Raw genomic sequence first — 21,993 nt, forward strand, 5'->3', positions numbered from 1 at the left:
TTTCCTTTATACCCTCATTGTCTCCGTTCGGAGGCTGTCTTTGCCCCCAGCTGAGGCAGCATGTAGTTCAGATCCACAGCTTTGATAGTCATAGAGTCATAGAGATGTACAGCACGGAAACAGACCCTTCGGTCCAACACCTCCATGCCGACCAGATATCCCAACCCAATCTAGTACCACCTGCCAGCACCCGGCCCATATCCCTCCAAACCCTTCCTATTCATATACCCATCCAAATGCCTCTTAAGTGTTGCAGTTGTACCAGCCTTCCCCACTTCCTCTGGCAGCTCATTCCATACACGTACCACCCATTGGCTGAGTAATGTCATCAGAATGGGCAGGGCTAAGGAGACCTTGAACATTAACTCTTACAGAACCTTAGCTCATCCAACAGAATCTTACAGTCTGTAAACTGGGGGCCGCATTTCACTCATTACAACTGAGGCTGCACTTTAATAGGCCATAAACCACTTAGGGACATCCTGTGTTGGTGAAAGGTGATATAGAAATTAAATCCTTTCCTTTTTTATGGAATGAGTATTTAGCATTGATCAGGAAATCTTGCCTGCAACACTGCACACTGCACCAACAATGGGATCTTAGACGAATATCACCAATGTACCGCTGTTGCATATCCAACACCAGCAATCTCCTGGCTTGCTTTGGTTTACCAGACATAGTCAAACCAGGGCAGTAAGGTCCTCTTGGTCTGAACTTACTGACTTTCACCCTAGCGATGGAGTCAGCCCCAGGGGTCAGTATCCAAACCATCGTATCGCCCTGTTGACGAACAGTGCAATTTCCACACATTATTGTTTGGCCATGGTTTTGTGCTCACCCCAGGACGTTTCATCCTGTTTATTGTAAAAACAGGTTATGCAGTTAGCACAAATCAACAGCAAAGATGCTGAAGTCAAGAAAATGAGCCAGGTTTCCAACGCCCCTGAAAGGATGGGCTGGCCATTCAAGGAGCTGGACTTACCCCTGACTGTTCACTGCTGAGGAGCAGTCTGAAATTCCAGGGACAGAGTTTCCATTGGTATCTCCAGAGGAAGGTGATCCCAGAAACATCTTGGAATGTGATTTACTTGCCTTACAAATTTCCGCAAAAATCTCTGGCATTCTGCCGAACCCAAAACTTGTCATGAGCCAGTGCAAATGGTCAATCATTAAAAGGAAATTTTAACAAAAATAAAATCATTCTAAAGGAATTCCTTGATGTATTTAGCAGTTGTAACTTGCTAAAGTTCAACTAATGCCACTGAAAATTTAATTATCACAAAAAGAATTAATCATTTTAAAGCATTGCAACAATCTGTCACCTGTCAACACATGGTTTCAAATCACTGAAAATGAAAACACAGAAAACTAATTTCTGGTTAAATTGGGACACAGTGCTCAGCTTTTAGTAAATGGAAAACTAATGCAAATATGTGAGCATTAAACTCAGCAGTGGGAACCGGCCATTCAGACCTTCCAGCATGTTCCATCATTTAATAGCATTATGGCTGATCTGATTGGAGCTCCAATCCTACATTTCTGACTAGCCCAATAACCTTTAGATTAGATTCCCAACAGGATGGAAACAGGCCATTCAGCCCAACAAGTCCACACCAACCCTCTGAAGAGTAACCATCGAAACTCATTCTCCATATTTACTCCTGGCTAATGCACCTAACACTATGGGGTTATTTAGCATGGCCAATTCACCCGAACCTGCGCATCTTTGTGGGAGGAAACCAGAGCACCCAGAGGAAACCCACGCAGACACAGGGAGAATGTGCAAACTCCACATAGACAGTCACCCGAGGCTGGAATCAAACCCGGATTTCTGGCACTGTGAGGCAGCAATGCTAACCACTGAGCCACCGTGCCACCCTGAACTTTCAACTCAGGAGTCTTCTAAACATAACTTAGGGCATCCTTATGCCAGCTCTAGATTTGGAATCTCTTTGCAGGCTTTATTAATCCCAGTAGAAGTTCAGATTCACAGCTTTGATAGTTGAGCAGAAAAAGTCTCCGCTAGTACTCCTGGCGCAGGCACAGAGGGGTGGTAAGGTGGCTCAGTGGTTAGCACTGTTGTTTCATAGTCACAGGGACCTGGGTTCCAGCCTCAGGTGACTGTCTGTATGGAGTTTGCACACACTCCCTGTGTTTGTGTGGGTGTCCTTTGGTGATCTGGTTTCCTCCGGGATCCAAAGATACATGGGTTAGGTGGATTGACGATGCTAAATGCAGGGTTATATGGATATGGTGGGCTCTGGGTCTGGGTGAGATGTGCTTCGGAGGGTCGGTGCAGACTTGGTGGGCTGAATGGCTTCTTTCCACACTGTAGGGATCCTATGAAATCATGGAACCCCCAGTACTAACAAGACATAAAGAAGATATGTAAAATAAAACAAAGAAACAATTAAATGCAGTTCACAGAAGCTGCATTCAGTGATGGTAAAACAAAAGAGGATTTCCCACCCAGCTACAGGTACACCCAACCCTGTATTCATGTTGTAGCTGACAGTGTGATAGAGGATCATAGGCCATTCAGTCCATGCTGTCCCTCTGAAGAGCATCCCATCCAGACCCACACCCACTACTCTGGCCCTACACTTCCCATGGTCAATCCACCTAACCTGGACATCATTGAACTTCAGGAGAAAGCCCCATGCAGACATAGGGAGAATGTGCAAACTCCACACTGACATTCACCCAAGGCTGGGATTGAAACCAGGTCCCTGGTGCTGTGAGGCAGCAGTACTAACTACTGAGCCACCATGCCACCCTATAAAACGTATTGAAATTATTCTCCAGTAATAGTCTTTTCCAATCTCTGTTTCATTTACTGTGTTTAATCCTGTTGTACCTATATTCCATTGTATCTACCATAACATAAAATTGTTAAAACTCATTCATACACTTCTCACTACATCATTTCATTCTGTCTTTAATCTTCAAAAGCACAGCCATTCCCAGTGAGGTGTGAGGCCTGGGGCAAATCACACATTGTGCCTCCTCCCCTCTCTCCAAGTTTTCTTTCCACTCAGTGACTCTCCGAATTTAACCTGCTGCGGTGAAAGCCCATACACTGCTCCTCTGACCTATTCAAAGGTCCAATGCTCCTATGGCTTGTGGTCACCGTGTGGGTCTTGGGGTGGTCTTCTTGATTTGCTCTACCTTGGGAACAGTTCTGTCCAGAAACGTATCAATAACAAAACCTATTTTATACAATTCCCTCACAATTTTCCATCGCAATAATTGCTTGGGCCAGTGGGTCAGAAATCTGTATCCCACTAGTGACGATCACAGTCTGTACTGAATGAAGAATTGTACTTGTTCACTGAAGGAATGGCGATGTGTTTCCAATTTTCAATTGTTGCTTGCGATACAAATACATCAATGCAGTAAGAGGAACACCCCTTGATACTAATGTCCTACAGGAGAAATAGTATGGCTGATTGATTCACAAGGTGAATGTGTGCACTGAAGTAGCAGGAGATTGAAGTTTTGTACAAAATGGCAAAGCAGATCACCATCTAGAAGGACAAGGGCAGCAGATACATGGGAGCCCCACCCTCTGCAAATTCCCCTCCAAGTCCATCGCCATCCTGACTTGTCCCATGTACCTTAAAAGTACATGGTTAAAAAACCCTATCAATCTCAAAAATTGACCTGGAATCATTAACAGTTGTGCGGAAGAGAGATCCCACTTTATGTGTAGAAGTATTCCTTAATCTTTCTCCAGGTAGATCAGACTATAATTTTCAAACTGTGCCCTACATCACCTGACAGCTTTATAATCCCAGAGAGGCTTGTAGACCACCACTTGAATGAAAACCATCGCACAAGGATTCTGGGTAATCCAAGATGGTGGACTGGAAAAATTTCTGGCTGAAAGAGCTGCTCCTTTTTTTTGAGGTAATTTAGGTGTTGGAGGTGATTTCCTCGAATTCCAGGAGCAGCAATTACTGTTTTATATGCTGTTGCATTGTTTTGGAATTTTGGAAACAAAAAGTCAAAACAACAGCAGTTTAGAAGGGAGACGAGCAGACAAAGGAAGCACATGGTGAGGACAGTGCAAGAGAGAGAGTGGGAGGGAGAGAGAGAGAGAGGGAGGGAGGGACGGAGGGAGGGAGAGAGAGAGAGGCCTTTGCTGTTTGAATTCGTGTATCGCTGAACAGTGAAATTCACAACTAATCTTGGAGGAACTGTTGGGCGATGTTCACAGCACAGAATCAGATAAGTTAATTGTTGTTTTAAGTCTGTCCAAGAGAAAGGCTGCAGTAGTGAGCATGGCAGATTCTTTCTTCATTCTATGTTTTTGGAGATATGTCTCTTGATTAAATTTAAAATATAAGCCATAACTATTAATTTAATCTGGGGCAGTGTTTGTAGAGGAATAAGACGGTGTCAATTTCTGGGTCTGTAGATTGTGAAGGAGCAAAAATGGCCTTTGCAGTGATATGTACTTCTTGTCAGATGTGGGAGTTTAAAGAGAGTTTAAGGGTTACTGCGGATTATATCTGCCATAAATGCTGTTGGATGCGAATCTTATCAGATCGAGTGGATCGGTTGGAGAGACAGATAGAAGCGATGAGGAATTTGCAACAGCAACAGTATGTGATGGATGGCACTTATAGAAAGGGGGGAAAGTCTCAGATACAGTCACATAGATGGGTTAACTCCAGGAAGGGTAAGAGAGGTTGGCACGTAGGGCAGGAGTCTATTGTGGCTGTTTTGGAAAATGTAGGGGGTGATGGATTCTCAGAGGAACGTAGCACCAACAGCCAAGTTTCTGGTATTGAGACTGGGTCTAATGCAACGAGGGGTACATCGGCTTCCAAGAGATCAATTGTGTTAGGGGATTCTGTAGTCAGAGGTACAGACAGATGTTTCTGTGGCCAGCAGAGAAAAAGCAGAATGGTGTGTTGTTTCCCTGGTGCCAGGATCAAGGATGTCTCAGAGAGGGTGCAGAATGTTCTCATGGGGTAGAGGGGCCAAGCAGGAGGTCATTGTCCACATTGGAACCAACGACATCGGAAGGGAAAAGGTTGAGACTCTGAAGGGAGATTACAGAGAGTTAGGTAGAATTTTAAAAAGGAGGTCCTCAAGGGTAGTAATATCTGGATTACTCCCAATGCTACAAGCTAGTGAGGGTAGGAATAGGAGAATAGAGCAGATGAATGCATGGCTGAGGAGCTGGTGTGTGGGAGAAGGATTCACATTTTTGGATCATTGGAACCTCTTTTGGGGTAGAAGTAACCTGTACAAGAAGGACGGATTGCACCTAAATTGGAAGGGGACTAATATACTGGCAAGGAAATTTGCTAGAACTGCTTGGGAGCATTTAAACTAGTAAGGTGGGGTAGTGGGACCCAGGGAGATAGTAAGGAAAGAGATCGATCTGAGATGGGTACAGCTGAGAACAGAAGTGAGTCAAACAGTCAGGGTAGGTAGGGACAAGGTAGGACTAATAAATTAAACTGCATTTATTTCAATGCAAGGGGCCTAACAGGGAAGGCAGATGAACTCCGGGCATGGTTAGGAACATGTGATTGGGATATCACAGCAATTACAGAAACATGGCTCAGGGATGGGCAGGACTGGCAGCTTAATGTTCCAAGATATAAATGCTACAGGAAGGTCAGAAAGGAAGGCAAGAGAGGAGGGGGAGTGGCATTTTTGATAAGGGAAGCATTACAGCTGTGCTGAGGGAGGATATTCCCGGAAATACATCCAGGGAAGTTATTTGGGTGGAACTGAGAAATAAGAAAGGGATGATCACCTTATTGGGATTGTATTATAGACCCCCCAATAGTCAGAGGGAAATTGAGAAACAAACTTGTAAGGAGATCTCAGCTATCTGTAAGAATAATAGGGTAGTTATGGTAAGGGATTTTAACTTTCCAAACATCGACTGGGACTGCCATAGGGTTAAAGGTTTAGATGGAGAGGAATTTCGAAAGTGTATACAAGACAATTTTCTGATTCAGTATGTGGATATACCTACTAGAGAATGTGCAAAACTTGACCTACTCTTGGGAAATAAGGCAGGGCAGGTGACTGAGGTGTCAGTGGGGGAGCACTTTGGGGCCAGCGACCATAATTCTATTTGTTTTAAAATAGTGATGAAAAAGGATAGACCAGATCTAAAAGTTGAAGTTCTAAATTGGAGAAAGGCCAATTTTGATGGTATTCGGCAAGAACTTTTGAAAGCTGATTGGAGGCAGATGTTCGCAGGTAAAGGGACGGCTGGAAAATGGGAAGCCTTCAGAAATGAGATAACAAGAATCCAGAGAAAGTATATTCCTGTCAGGGTGAAAGGGAAGGCTGGTAGGTATAGGGAATGCTGGATGACTAGAGAAATTAAGGGTTTGGTTAAGTAAAAGAAGGAAGCATATGTCAGGTATAGACAGGATAGATCGAGTGAATCCTTAGAAGAGTATAAAGAAAGTAGGAGTATACTTAAGAGGGAAATCAGGAGGGCAAAATGGGGACATGAGATAGCTTTGGCAAATAGAATTAAAGAGAATCCAAAGGGTTTTTACAAATATATTAAGGACAAAAGGGCAACGAGGGAGTGAATAGGGTCCCTCAAAGATCAGCAAGGCGGCCTTTGTGTGGAGCCACAGAAAATGGGGGAGATACTAAACGAATATTTTGCATCAGTATTTACTGTAGAAAAGAATATGGAAGATATAGACTGGAGGGAAATAGATGGTAACATCTTGCAAAATGTCCAGATTCCAGAAGAGGAAGTGCTGGGTGTCTTGAAACGTTAAAGGTGGATAAATCCTCAGGACCTGATCAGGTGTACCCGAGAACTCTGTGGGAAGCTAGAGAAGTGATTGCTGGGCCTCTTGCTGAGATATTTGTATCATCGATAGTCACAGGTGAGATGCTGAAAGACAGGAGATTGGCAAACGTGGTGCCACTGTTTAAGAAGGGCAGTAAAGACAAGCCAGGGAACTATAGACCGGTGAGCCTGACCTCGGTGGTGGGCAAGTTGTTGGAGGAAATCCTGAGGGACAGGATGTACATGTATTTGGAAAGGCAAGGACTGATTCGGGATAGTCAACACGGCTTTGTGCGTGGGAAATCAAGTCTCACAAACTTGATTGAGTTTTTTGAAGAAGTAACAAAGAAGATTGATGAGGGCAGAGCAGTAGATGTGATCTATATGGACTTCAGTAAGGCATTTGACAAGGTTCCCCATGGGAGACTGATTAGCAAGGTTAGATCTCATGGAATACAGGGAGAACTAGCCATTTGGATACAGAACTGGCTCAAAGGTAGAGGACAGAGGGTGGTGGTAGAGGGTTGCTTTTCAGATTAGAGGTCTGTGACCAGTGGAGTGCCACAAGGATCGGTGCTGGGCCCTCTACATTTTGTCATTTACATAAATGATTTGGGTGCGAGCATAAGAGGTACAGTTAGTAAGTTTGCAGATGACACCAAAATTGGAGGTGTAGTGGACAACCAGATGGGCCAATGGGCTGAGAAGTGGCAGATGGAGTTTAATGATAAGGTCCTAGGGAGTGTTGCTGAACAAAGCGACCTTGGAGTGCAGGTTCATAGCTCCTTGAAACTGGAGTCGCAGGTAGATAGGATAGTGAAGAAGGCGTTTGGTATGCTTTTCTTTATTGGTCAGAGTATTGAGTATAGGAGTTGGGAGGTCATGTTGCGGCTGTACAGGACATTGGTTAGGCCACTGTTCGAATATTGCATGCAATTCTGGACTCCTTCCTATCGGAAAGATGTTGTGAAACTTGAAAGGGTTCAGAAAAGATTTACAAGGATGTTGCCAGGGTTGGAGGATTTGAGCTACAGGGAGAGGCTGAAAAGGCTGGGGCTGTTTTCCCTGGAGCGTCGGAGGATGAGGGGTGACCTTATAGAGGTTTACAAAATTATGAGGGTATGGGAGTCCAGACCTAGAGTGCATGGGTTTAGCGTGAGAGGGGAAAGATATAAAAGAGACCTAAGGGGCAACCTTTTCACACAGAGGGTGGTGTTTGTATGGAATGAGCTGCCAGAGGATGTGGTGGAGGCTGGTACAATTACAACATTTAAGAGGCATTTGGATGGGTATATGAATAGGAAGGGTTTGTAGGGATAAGGCCCGGGTGCTAGCAGGTGGGACTAGATTGGGTTAGGATATCTGGTTGGCATGGACAGGTTGGACCGAAGGGTCTGTTTCCATGCTGTACATCTCTATGACTCTATGACATCCTTAGGACCCACTCTGTGTATTTGCAAAACATCCTCAGGGGAACAAGATACTTTAGTAATCCCTCATCCTCAGGAGCTACTCTATTTAGTAACCATTCCTGACTTGGAAATATATCGCTGTTCCTTCAAAATCCTGCTATTGTCTCATGAACAGCATTGTGGGTCTACCCACAGCACATGGACTGCAGCGGTTCCAGAAGGCAGCTCACCCCCACCTTCTTAACGGGCAACTAGGGATGGGCAATAAATGTTGACCCAGCCAGCTACACTCACATTCCATGAACAAATAAACAGAAATTCCTCATGTGGGTATGGGGTGAGATCTGAAACAGCTGATTGATCTATACAATTGACTAGACTAAAATAGGTAGAGAAAATGTTATTACCAATCTGGAAAATCACTGGGATTCTGTGCTGAGCTCGGATCAGTGGAACTGCAATGATCAGTAGCTGGCAAGTGTTATTTTACTGGCAACTGTGTAGTGTTTGTGACTGAAATATGAAGAGATCAATGTAAAATCCCGGCTAAAGGGGACCATAAAGAAAAATTAACTTCCTCATGAGTCTGACAAAAGTCAAATTTCAGGTTTTTTTTTAACCCAAGGGTGCAATTATAGGAAATAGGATTTTGAATTTTATGTTATTTTAGACCATATATTTTCAACTGCCAGGGGTCCACTTGTATAGCGATTGAGACATTATTCACCAGGATGGAGATGGATACTGACGGGCTAAAATCAGTTTGCCTGCACAACAGATTCGGGGCAATAAGCCAGTCATCATTACAGAATCATATAGGTGGATGCATGGGCAAGAGGGAAGCGGCAAAGAGTTTGATGGATTAACGCAGACTTTCACAGGATCACAGAATTGTTACAGCACAGGATCAGGCCATTCGGCCCACTGTGCATGCACTAGCTCTTCAAGCAAGCATCACTACCTACTCTCCTTCAGTCGACAGGTTGGAAAGAACAGGGAGGTTTCCATACATTCAGAGGAACAGGAGGAGGCCATTCAGCCCCTCAAGCCTGTTCCACCAATCATTTAAGGTCATGATTGAGAGGTGACCCACCTGTCTTTGTCCCATGTGCCTTAAAAATATATGGTTCAAAGAAACCAATCAATCTCAGAAAGTGACCTGGAATCATTAACAGTTGTGAGGAAGAGAGATCCCACTTTGTGTGCAGAAGTATTCCCTAATCTTTCTCCAGATAGAACAGACTATAATTTTCAAACTGTGCCCTAGTCCCAGCTTCCCCAGTCTCACACATTAACTCTCGGGCACATCACCCGACAGCTCTTTAATCCCCAGAGAGGTTTGTAGACCACCACTTGAATGAAAACCATTGCAAACATCCTTAGGACCCACTCTACTTACTTGCAAAACATTCTCAGGGGAATAAGATACTTTAGTAATCCCTCATCCTCGGGAGCTGCTCTATTTAATAACCATTCATTCATGGGATGTCGCCCAATGACAGCAGCTATATTTAGTGCCCATCCTTAAATACCCTTAACTCTGTTTGCACACTGGGCCATTTCATAGATACATAGAAAGATAAAAAATAGGAACAGGAGAAGACCATTTGGCCCTTCAAGCCTGCTGTCCCATTCATTATAATCACAGGTTGTCATCCAATCGGTTCCTGCTTTACCCCCATATCCTATGGGCTTCTTCAGCCCCAAGAGCTACATCCATCTCTTTCTTAAAATCAAATATTGTTTTGGTTTCTGAGGGCAGTTAGGAGTCAATCACATAGTTTTGGGTCTGGGGTCACGTGTAGGCCAGACCGGGCAAAGATGGCAGATTTCCTTCCTTAAAGGACACGAGTGACCCACTTACAACAGTCGATGAGAGTTCATAACCATCATCACTGAGACTAGCTTTTTCCTTCAGATTGTGTGAATTGAATCTAAATGCCAGCAGCTGCCAAGATGGAATTAAAGGTTGTTATTAAAGGTCATTATCACTGATGTCATTCCTTAATAAACAATTCATGAGTTTGAGAATGATAGGCTAAAGATTCTGCCAGTGTCCTGCTGACATCTTAGATTCATAGAGTCATAGAGATGTACAGCACGGAAACAGACCCTTCAGTCCAACTCGTCCATGCTGACCAGATATCCTAAATAAATCTAGTCCCATTTGCCAGCATTTGGCCCATACCCGGCTAAACCCTTCCTATTCATATACCCATCCAGATGCCTTTTAAATGCTGTAATTGTACCAGCCTCCACCACTTCCTCTGGCAGCTCATTACATACATGTACCACCCTCTGTGTGAAAATGTTGCCCCGTAGGTCTCTTTAATATCTTTCCCTCTCACCCTAAACCTATGCCCTCTAGTTCTGGTCTTCCCCCACCCCTGGGCAAAGACCTTGTCTAGTCATCCTATCCATGCCTATCACATTTATGTCATCCTATCCATGATTTTATAAACCAGTGTCACCTTTCAAATGGACAGACAATTGAGATTTAGGTGGGCTCTGGGTTTTGTTTAGATTTCTTTCATGTTGTATTCTTCACCATTTACAATTCTTTCCCACAATGACAAAATCAACCAATCTAATTCATCCAATTACTAAAGGAGGATCCAGGTCTACGTCTCCGAACAAAGGTCCGAAGCTTTGGAATTCATTCCTGAAACTCCTTTCCTCTTCTTTTAAATGATCCTTTAAATCTGCCTCTTTGGTCAAGTTTTGGGTCAATTGTCCTTCTCTCTTTATGTGGCTCAGTGCCAATTTAGTCTGATACTATTCCAGTGTGACGCCACTCCGAGATGTCCCAATGTGACACTCCCTGAGATGTTCCAGTGTGATGCCCCCCACCCGAGATGTTCCAGTGTGATGCTCCCCGAGATGTCCCAGTGAGACACTCCCTGAGATGTCCCAGTGTGACGCCACCCCAAGATGTCCCAGTGTGACACTCCCCGTGGTGTCCCAGTGCTCAGTTGTTTTTGAGATTGTTATGGTGGGGAGCTTTACCTCTGGGGAGTCAAACCTTCTCTTAGTTCAGGTAGTTAGTGTCAGTTTCACAGCATTCACAGGTCAGTTGCACTACAGTCCAGAGCTGTCTTGATTTTGCTCCATCCTTCCCATAAACCAATGGAAGAATCGAGTTTATATCGCATCTGTTGTAACCCAGAACTTCCGAGAGCAATTTTCAGCCAATGAATTACTTTGTGTCATTTCAGATCGCCAACACCTGCAGTTCTTAGTTTTACTTTATTCAAAATACTTTGTGAAGTGGAGTCATCCTTATTGTAATATAGGAAATCCAGCAGCCAATTTAAGTACAGCAAGATCCCATATTCTGCAATGTAATCATGATCAGATTGTTTCATTCTACATTGATCAAGGGGATAAATACTGACCAACTCACCAGGAATACCTTTCTTGTTGCTCCATAGACTTCGTGTCACAGGGTCAGTGATCTATTTGAGAGGGCAGTCTCAGCTTAGTGTCCTGTTCGAAAGACAATGCCCCTGACAGTGCGGTGTTCCCTCACTGCTGCTCAGAATGTCGGGCTCGGCTATTGTGCTCCAGTCTTTGGAGATCGACTTGAACACACAACCCTGTAGTTTGAGGCAGGAGTGCTCCCAATTTTGCTACACTCTGCTCACATTGCATCCGGAGCTCAGCCTCTCCAGACCGAAATATGTTCGGCGTTTATATTTGTTACGACAGCACAGTTTCTGACATACCTGGAACTGGAGTGGGAGCCATCACTCGACTATGCAGGTTATGTGGCCCACACAGCATTCTTCACGAATATACCTGAAGACAGAAATGAGGCAGAGGCCTCCAATTGCACCAGTTTCCAAAAGCCATGCCCATTATTCGAACATAAATGAAGGTGCTGAGATAAATACCAACATCTGTGTCAGTCTCTCAAAACACATGATCATACCACAGTCTTTGACAACCCAGTGAGCTTGTTTCCTGTTGTGTGGGACATACCAATTTTCTTTTCTTTCTGTCAAAAGCACTGTTGTGCTGATTGTCATTCCAGAGAATTTGTTTTGACTCAACTTGCAAACCACAAGTTGTGCAGAGGACAGCCGGTCTTTCTGGATTCGAAAGGAAATGGAGTAACTGCACCAGGCAGCAGTGGGAGCAAAGAAGCGAGTTTTCTCAAAGAGAAGGAAACAATCAACTTAATTAACTAACACCTTAAGAAATGCCAGCAGGAGTCGGCCATTTGGCCCTTCAAGTCTGTTCTGTTATTCAATAAGATCGTGGTTGATCTGATCTTGGCCTCAGCTCCACTTCCCTGCCTGTTTCGCATAGCACGCAACTCCCTTGTTGTTCAAACACATGATTTATTGGTGGCATTCATGGAGAGAGAGCAAGTTAAAGTTTCGAGTCTACATAACTCTTCATCAGAGTTCTGATTCCAGCATCTGACCCTATGATTCTATCTGCAGTCATTTGCTCCTGAATTATTGGTGCTTAATTGATCTGTTAGACAGTCAATGGTGTCAGAAAACAGGAGGAGTAAAGATTAAAAGCTCAGGCACCTTGCACTGCAGGTGTACCAGAGTCTGGATGCTTGGTCATTGCAGCAGGTGGAGAAGGAATAGAATAGATTAGATTACCTACAGCGTGGAAACAGGCCCTTCAGCCCAACAAGTCTGCACCGACCCTCCGAAGAGTAACTTACCCAGACCCATTTCCCTCTGACTAATGCACCTGACACTATGGGCAATTTAGAATGACCAATTAACCTGGCTTGCATATCTTTAGATTGTGGGAGGAAACTGGAGCACCCGGAGGAAACCTACGCAGACATGGGGAGAATGTGCAAACTCCACACAGACAGTCACCCAAGGCTGGAATCGAACCTGGGTCCTTGGCACTGAGCCTCCCATAGAAGGAAGGGGCCAAGAGAAATTACACTGTACTGCTTAGGGGAATGAGCACTTGGCTGTACCTATTGGGAAAAATGGAACAGGCTATGATTCTTCTCTCTAGGTGAATAGGGAGGGTTTAGAGGGACTTGGGCCGAATGCTGGCATATGGGACGAGATTATTTTAGGATATCTGGTCAGCATGGACAAGTTGGGCTAAAGGGTCTGTTTCCATGCTGTACATCTCTATGACTCTACGAGAGGAGACTGAGGGGTGATCTAATAGAGGACGTGAAGGTCATGAAGTTTTTGATAGGTTAGACTTTCCAGCTTTGGGGAAGAGAAAAACTGGAAAATGTTAGAACAGTGGGTGTCCATGGTATGTGGCTTAAAATATTGCAAGCTCAGTTGGCAGGACAACTAGTTTGTGATACAGAGTAAAGCTGACAGCGTGGGTTCAATTCCCGCACTGGCCTCTCCCTTCACCTTAGGCATGATGACCCTCAGGTTGACCTCACCACCAGTCATCTCTGTGTAACGTGAGAACAGCCCCATGATGTGGTAAGATTATGGTAACTTTACCTTCTACATGTTAATGTCACGGTCTTGTGAGTCCAAAAGAGGTGCATCTTTATTTAAACCTTCATTCTTCTATTTACAAACAAGATAAATTAAGGCTTTCTTCCTAATGTGGTCCGGCTGTATTAAAGTCTCACTATCTAGGCTCCAACATTCGGGTTAAAGGGGATTTCCACTGTATGCGATTACACCAATAAAACCGTGCAGGATTTCGGGAGAAATGTCTCGACCCGAATGTCGATAGGTCTGGAAATTCCACCACCACAGGAGACATGGTTGAAACAGAGAGTACAGAGATAGTTAAGAGAAAGTTTGGGAGAGAAAAGATTGGAAGGTATTATGCTACAGGGTTAGATGTTTGTTAAAGCCAACAGCATGGGTTCAATTCCAGGAGGGGGCACGAGAAAGGCTTGGCAGAACGGATTAAGGGGAACACAAAGGCATTTTACACTTATGTGAGGAATAAGAGAATGGTCAAAGAAAGAGTAGGGCTGATCAGGGATAGCATAGGGAATTTGTGTGTGGAGTCTGAGGAGGTAGGGGAAGCCCTAAATGAGTTATTTGCTTCTGTCTTTATGAAAGAAACGAACTTTGTAGTGAATGAAACCTTTGAAGAGCAGTGTGCGTGCTGGAATGGATAGAGATAGAGGAAGCTGATGTACTGAAAATTTTGTCAAACATTAAGATTGACAAGTCACCAGGCCCAGACCAGATTTGTCCTTGGCTGCTTTGGGAAACGAGAAATGCAATTGCTTCGCCACTTGCGAAGATCTTTGCATCCTCGCTCTCCACTGGAGTCGTACCTGAGGACTGGAGAGAGGCAAATGTAATTCCTCTCTTCAAGAAAGGAAATAGGGAAATCCCCGGCAATTACAGACCAGTCAGTCTCACGTCTGTCGTCTGCAAGGTGTTAGAAAGGACTCTGAGGGATAGGCTTTATGACCATCTAGAAGAGCATGGCTTGATTAAGCGCAGTCAACACAGCTTTGTGAGGGGCAGGTCATGCCTCACAAACCTTATTGAGCTTTTTGAGGATGTGACTAGAAAAGTTGATGAGGGTCGAGCTGTGGATGTGGTGTATATGGACTTCAGCAAGGCATTTGATAAGGTAAGGTTCCCCATGGTAGGCTCATTCAGAAGATCAGGAGGAATGGGATACAGGGGAACATAGCTGTCTGGATACAGAATTGGCTGGCCAACAGAAGACAGCGAGTGGTAGTAGAAGGAAAATATTCTGCCTGGAAGTCTGTGGTGAGTGGTGTTCCACAGGCCTCTGTCCTTGGGCCTCTACTGTTTGTAATTTTTATTAATGACTTGGATGAGGGGATTGAAGGATGGATCAGAAAATTTGCAGACGACACAAAGGTTGGAGGTGTTGTTGACAGTATAGAGGGCTGTTGTAGGCTGCAGCGGGACATTGACAGGATGCAGAGAGATGTGCTGAGAGGTGGCAGATGGAGTTCAACCTGGATAAATGCGAGGTGATGCATTTTGGAAGGTCGAATTTGAAAGCTGAGTACAGGATTAAGGATAGGATTCTTGGCAGTGTGGAGGAACAGAGGGATCTTCGTGTGCAGATATATAGATCCCTTAAAATGGCCACCCAAGTGGACAGGGTTGTTAAGAAAGCATTTAGTGTTTTGGCTTTCATTAACAGGGGGATTGAGTTTAAGAGTCATGAGATCTTGTTGCAGCTCTATAAAACTTTGGTTAGACCGCACTTGGAATACTGCGTCCAGTTCTGGTCGCCCTATTATAGGAAAGATGTGGATGCTTTGGAGAGGGTTCAGAGGAGGTTTACCAGGATGCTGCCTGGACTGGAGGGCTTATCTTATGAAGAGTGGTTGACTGAGCTTGGACTTTTTTCATTAGAGAAAAGGAGGAGGAGAGGGGACCTAATTGAGGTATACAAGGTAATGAGAGGCATAGATAGAGTCGATAGCCAGAGATTATTTCCCAGGGCAGAAATGACTAACACGAGGTGTCATAGTTTTAAGCTGGTTGGAGGAAAGTATAAAGGGGTTGTCAGAGGCGGGTTCTTTACGCAGAGAGTTGTGAGAGCATGGAATGCGTTGCCAGCAGCAGTTGTGGAAGCAAGGTCATTGGGGATATTTAAGAGACTACTGGACATGCATATGGTCACAGAAATTTGAGGGTGCATACATGAGGATCAGTGGTCGACACAACATCGTGGGCTGAAGGGCCTGTTCTGTGTTGTACTGTTCTATGTTCTATGTTCTATAAATGGAACATTGAAACTGGAACAGACTAAAGACTCCCTTTGGTGTAGAAGCAGGCCATTCAGCCCATCAAGTCCACACTGTTCCTCTGAAGAGCAATCCACCCACATCCACCCAATAACTCTATATTTCCCATGGCCAATCCACATAACCTGCACATCTTTGCACTGTGGGAGGAAACCCACGGAGACATGGGGAGAATGTGCAAACTCCACACAGACAGTTGATCAAAGCTGGAATTGAACCCAGGTTCCTCATACTGTGAGGCAGCAGTGCACTGAGCCACAGTATGGGGGGAAAGCTCACTTGTTGTGCAGTAAAATCTATGCTTGATTGATCCCAGTGATCTGTTTTAAACAATGGGTACCAGGATGATTTAGACCATCCAATTTAAATCAGCATAACAAAGCCTGTTTGCTGAGGGGGAGCTCTGCTGTCCGAAAGTATTGCGCAGCATTCTGATCTGAACTGTCTTAGGGCTTTGTTGCTAACTCAGAATCATTGTCTTTGTGGTTAAGTCATAAAAATTCCACAGAAAATTGAAGTGTGCTTGGATGGATTTGCGTCTTTACATTTTCCAATTGCACAGCAGATCCTGGTTACAGCAGCTGGATAAACCAATAAACCCCATGCAATGTTCAGCGATATAATTACTGTTTCCTTTGCTGCTAGCCACAAGATAGGTCCACCAGTCAACGAAAACACAGCGGTTATAACCTCAGAATCTCCAGACCAATTGGCATTGTGCTTACACCAAGGACATTGTGAAGAGAAGGACTTAACCCTTGGAGATTAGATTAGATTACTTACAGTGTGGAAACAGGCCCTTCGGCCCAACAAGTCGACACTGACCCGCCAAAGCGAAACCCACCCATACCCCTACATTTATCCCTTCACCTAACACTACGGGCAATTTAGCATGGCCAATTCACCTGATTGTGGGAGGAAACCGGAGCACCCGGAGGAAACCCACGCAGACACGGGGAGAATGTACAAACTCCATGCAGTGAGTCGCCTGAGGCGGGAATTGAACCCGGGTCTCTGGCGCTGTGAGGCAGCAGTGCTAACCACCGTGCCGTCCACTAATTAGATTAGATTCCCTACAGTGTGGAAACAGGCCCTTCGGCCCAAAAAGTCCACACCGACCCTCTGAAAAGTAACCCCCCCCGGACCCATTTCCTTCTGACTAATGCACCTCACACTACAGGCAATTTAACATGGCCAATTCACCTGACCTGCACATCTTTGGACTCTGGGAGGAAACCCACGCAGACACAGGGAGAATGTGGAAACTCTAGTTGCCCATTGGCTGGGATTGAACCTGGGTCCCTGGCACTGTGAGGCGGCAGTGCTCACCACTGAGCCACCGTGCCACCCCCTTTTCTAAATTTTCAGTTTGGTTGCTTTAGTATTATTTGAATATAATTGGTTAGATTAGTTTACCTACAGTATGGAAACAGGCCCTTTAGTCCAAAAGTCCACACCAACCCTCTGAAGAGTAACTCACCCAGACCCATTCCCCTACATTTTCCCCTGACTAATGCACTTATCACTATGGGCAATTTAGCACGACTAATTCATTGACCTGTACTTCTTTGGACTGAGAGAGGAAACCCACACAGACACGGGGAGAATGTGCAAACTCCACACAGACAGTCGCCTGAGGCTGGAATCGAATCTGGGACCCTGGTGTTGTGAGACCCCAGTGCTAACCACTGAGCCACCGTTGATACAATCTTCAGGAATTCATTTAATCCCAATTGGCAAAACTGCTACTTATCTATAAAGTCTCTGTGGCAACAAAAGATGGAAAAATTCACATCCAAGTTGGAGAAAAGGAGAGATGTCCAACAAACTGGGTCAAATTCTGTTCACAATAAGTTGGTTAACATTTCTTTACACAGATAGTTGTGAGAGCATGGAATGCGTTGCCAGCAGCAGTTGTGGAGGCAGGGTCATTGGAGACATTTAAGAGACTCCTCGACATGCATATGGTCACAGAAATTTGAGGGTGCATACATGAGGATCAGTGGTCAGCACAACATCGTGGGCTGAAGGGCCTGTTCTGTGCTATACTGTTCTATGTTCTATGTTCTATTTTGCTCACAGCCTCCAGCACCTTCTCCAATAACCTGATATGGTTTAGGGCAACTTTGATTTGAAGCCTTAAGAATGCCTTTTACTTTTAACAAATGTTTATTTTGGTAAAATATAAGGTCCCTCCATTGTGAGTAATAGTTTGTGGTGGTTGATTAGACCCATCTTTACTCATTGGTTGCTAAGTCATCCTTGGTAAGAAATGTCAAAAGGTTCCTTTCCAGTTGTTGAACTGTTTAAATTCTTACATCTTGTGGAATACATAAGAAGGCTCAGCTCACCCTCAGCATAAATTAGTACAACACACACAAAATAAATGTAGGAGCTCAAATTTGACCCGTTGCGAGACTGATACCTCAGTGTAATTATCACTCAGGTGCTTACAGAGCATATACCTTATTTCTTGACAACTGGAAAATAAACAGGGAACCAAATCCTAAACTCCTCACCAAGCTTTGCCTGCACTGTACAGTCTATGTGTGCAATTTGCCTCAGAGAAAATCCACGGGGACACTATGTGTGTGTTTCCCTGGAGCATCGGAGACTTATAGAGGTTTATAAAATCATGAGGGGCATGGATAGGATAAACAGACAAGGTATTTTCCTGGGGTGGGGTGCAGAGCTAAAGTGCTTAGGTTTAAGGTGAGAGGGGAAAGATTTAAAATGGACCTAAGTGGCAACTTTTTCACACAGAGGGTGGTGTTTGTATGGAATGAGCTGCCAGAGGAAGTGGTGGAGGCTGGTACAATTACAGCATTTAAAAGGCATCTGGATGGGTATATAAATAGGAAGGGTTTGGAGGGATATGGGCCAAGTGCTGGCAAATGGGATTAGATTGGGTTAGGATATTTGGTCGGCATAGATGAGTTGGACTGAAGGGTCTGTTTCCATGCCGCCCAACTCTATGACTCTATAACTATATTTACAAGAGTTTTTAAATATCTGTGCAATCACCAGAAATTCTACACTGCAGCTTTCAATGGTGATCTTATGTTGCAGTGGGTAATGTCCCTGCCTCTGAGCCAGAAGCTCCAGATTCAAGTCCCTCTCCAGTACCTGAGGTGACTGTGGGTGCATTAATAACTTGGTCTAACAGATTGATTGCCAACCCGAAAATTGTTCTGATACATCTGTGGCAGGTAGTAAGAGCAGAATCTCTGTGCTTTATGCAGAGTGGTACCCTCAAGTGATAGTCTCTGGCGATACGTTAGTGACCTGTTCCAGGTAAAACCATTTAGGGAAACACACATCGTCACCTGCTGTCTGCGTTGTGTGAGAAGAGACAGGCAAAGATGGATAATAGTTTACTCTGTTTACTTTGGTCTGAGTCCACATCCAACCAAAGACAGTGAGTATAGCTCAATTACCAGCCTCTCAGAATCCATTGCAGAATAAGCAAACACTATAAAAAGACTATATATGAATGCACGAAGCATTAGAAATAAGATGGATGAGCTTGAGGCTCTTTTGGAAATTGGCAGATACGATATTGTGGGGATAACTGAGACGTGACTTCAAGTGGACAGGGCCTGGGAAATGAATATTCAAGGCTACACGTGCTATCGTAAGGACAAACTGACGGGCAGAGGGGGTGGGGTGGCCGTGTTGGTAAGGGATGATATTCAGTCCTTTGCGCGGGGGGACCTAGAATCAGGGGATGTAGAGTCAGTATGGATAGAGTTGAGAAATTCTAAGGGTAAAAAGACCCTCTTGGGAGTTATCTACAGGCTCCCAAACAGTAGTCTGGATGTCGGATGTAAGTTGAATCAGGAACTGAAATTGGCCTGTCGCAAAGATGTTACTACAGTTGTTATGGGGGATTTCAACATGCAGGTAGACTGGGAGAATCAGGATGGTATTGGACCTCAAGAAAGAGACTTTGTGGAGTGCCTCCGAGATGGATTCTTAGAACAGCTGGTGCTGGAGCCTACCAGGGAGAAGGCAATTCTGGATCTGGTATTGTGCAACAAACCAGAATTGATCAGGGACCTCAAAGTGAAGGAGCCATTGGGAAGTAGTGACCATAATACAATAAGCTTCAATCTGCAATTTGAGAGGGAGAGGGTACAATCGGAAGTGACAATATTTCTGTTGAATAAAGGGAACTATGGAGCTATGAGGGAGGAGCTGAGCAAAGTTCAATGGTGCAATACCTTAGCAGGGATGACCGTGGAGGAACAATGGCGGATATTTCTGGGTATAATGCAGAAGAGGCAGGATCAGTTCATTCCAAAAAGGAAGAAAGATCCTAGGAGGAGGCATGGGTGGCCATGGCTGTCGAGGGAAGTTAAGAAACATATAAAGTTAAAATAGAAAAAGTATAACATAGCAAAGATTAGTGGGAAAACGGAGGACTGGGAAGCTTTTAAAGAACAACAGAGGATTACAAAGAAGGAAATACGCAGAGAAAAAATGAGGTATGAAGGTAAACTGGCCAAAAATATAAAGGAGGATAGTAAAAGCTTTTTTAGGTATGTGAAAGGCAAAAAAATGGTTAAGACTAAAATTGGGCCCTTGAAGACAGAAACAGGGGAATATATTACGGGGAACAAAGAAATGGCAGAAGAATTGAATTGGTACTTCAGATCTGTGTTCACTGGGGAAGACACAAGCAATCTCCCTGAGGTAACAGTGGCTGAAGGACCTGAACTGAAGGGAATTTATATTTGCCAGGAATTGGTGTTGGAGAGTCTGTTAGGTCTGAAGGTTGATAAGTCCTCGGGGCCTGATGGCCTACATCCCAGGGTACTGAAGGAGGTGGCTCGAGAAATCGTGGATGCGTTGGTGATTATTTTCCAGAGTTCGATAGATTCAGGAGCAGTTCCTGTTATTTGGAGGGTGGCTAATGTTGTACCACTTTTTAAGAAATGTGGGAGAGAGAAAGCAGGAAATAATAGACCAGTTAGTCTGACCTCAGTGGTGGGAAAGATGCTGGAATCTATTATAAAGGATGAAATTACATCACATCTGGATAGTAGTAACAGGATAGGTCAGAGTCAGCATGGATTTATGAAGGGGAAATCATGCTTGACTAATCTTCTGGAATTCTTTGAGGATGTAACTCTGAAGATGGACGAGGGAGATCCAGTAGATGTAGTGTACCTGGACTTTCAGAAAGCTTTTGATAAAGTCCCACATAGGAGGTCAGTGAGCAAAATTAGGGAGCATGGTATTGGGGGCAAATACTAACTTGGATTGAAAGTTGGTTGGCTGGCAGGAAACAAAGAGTAGTGATAAACGGCTCCATTTCAGAATGGCAGGCAGTGACCAGTGGGGTACCTAAGGGATCAGTGCTGGGACCGCAGCTTTTTACAATATATATTAATGATATAGAAGATGGTATTACTAATAACATTAGCAAATTTGCTGATGATACTAAGCTGGGTGGCAGGGTGAAATGTGAGGAGGATGTTAGGAGATTACAGAGTGACCTGGACAGGTTAGGTGAGTGATCAGATGCATGGCAGATGCAGTTTAATGTGGATAAATGTATGGTTATCCACTTTGGAGGCAAGAACAGGAAGGCAGATTACTACCTCAATGGAATCAATTTAGATAAAGGGGCAGTACCAAGAGATCTGGGTGTTCTTGTACACCAGTCAATGAAGGTAAGCATGCAGGTGCAGCAGGTAGTGAAGAAGGCTAATAGCATGCTGGCCTTCATAACAAGAGGGATTGAGTATAGAAACAAAAATTCTGGATTAGTGGTGCTGGAAGAGCACAGCAGTTCAGGCAGCATCCGAGGACAGGCAAAATCGACGTTTCGGGCAAAAGCCCTTCATCAGGAATAAAGGCAGAGAGCCTGAAGCATGGAGAGATAAGCTAGAGGAGGGTGGGGGTGGGGAGAGAGTAGCATAGAATACAATAGGTCAGTGGGGAAGGAGATGAAGGTGATAGGTCAGGGAAGAGAGGGTGGAGTGGATAGGTGGAAAAGGAGCTGGGCAGGTCGGACAAGTCCGGACAAGTCGAGTTGCTGGAGGTTAGAAACTAGGATGAGTTGGGGGAAG

This window comes from Chiloscyllium plagiosum, unplaced genomic scaffold (assembly GCF_037043375.1).
Source record: "Chiloscyllium plagiosum isolate Xiang-an unplaced genomic scaffold, Cpla_swu_hap1 HiC_scaffold_39, whole genome shotgun sequence".
Lineage (NCBI taxonomy): Eukaryota > Metazoa > Chordata > Chondrichthyes > Orectolobiformes > Hemiscylliidae > Chiloscyllium > Chiloscyllium plagiosum.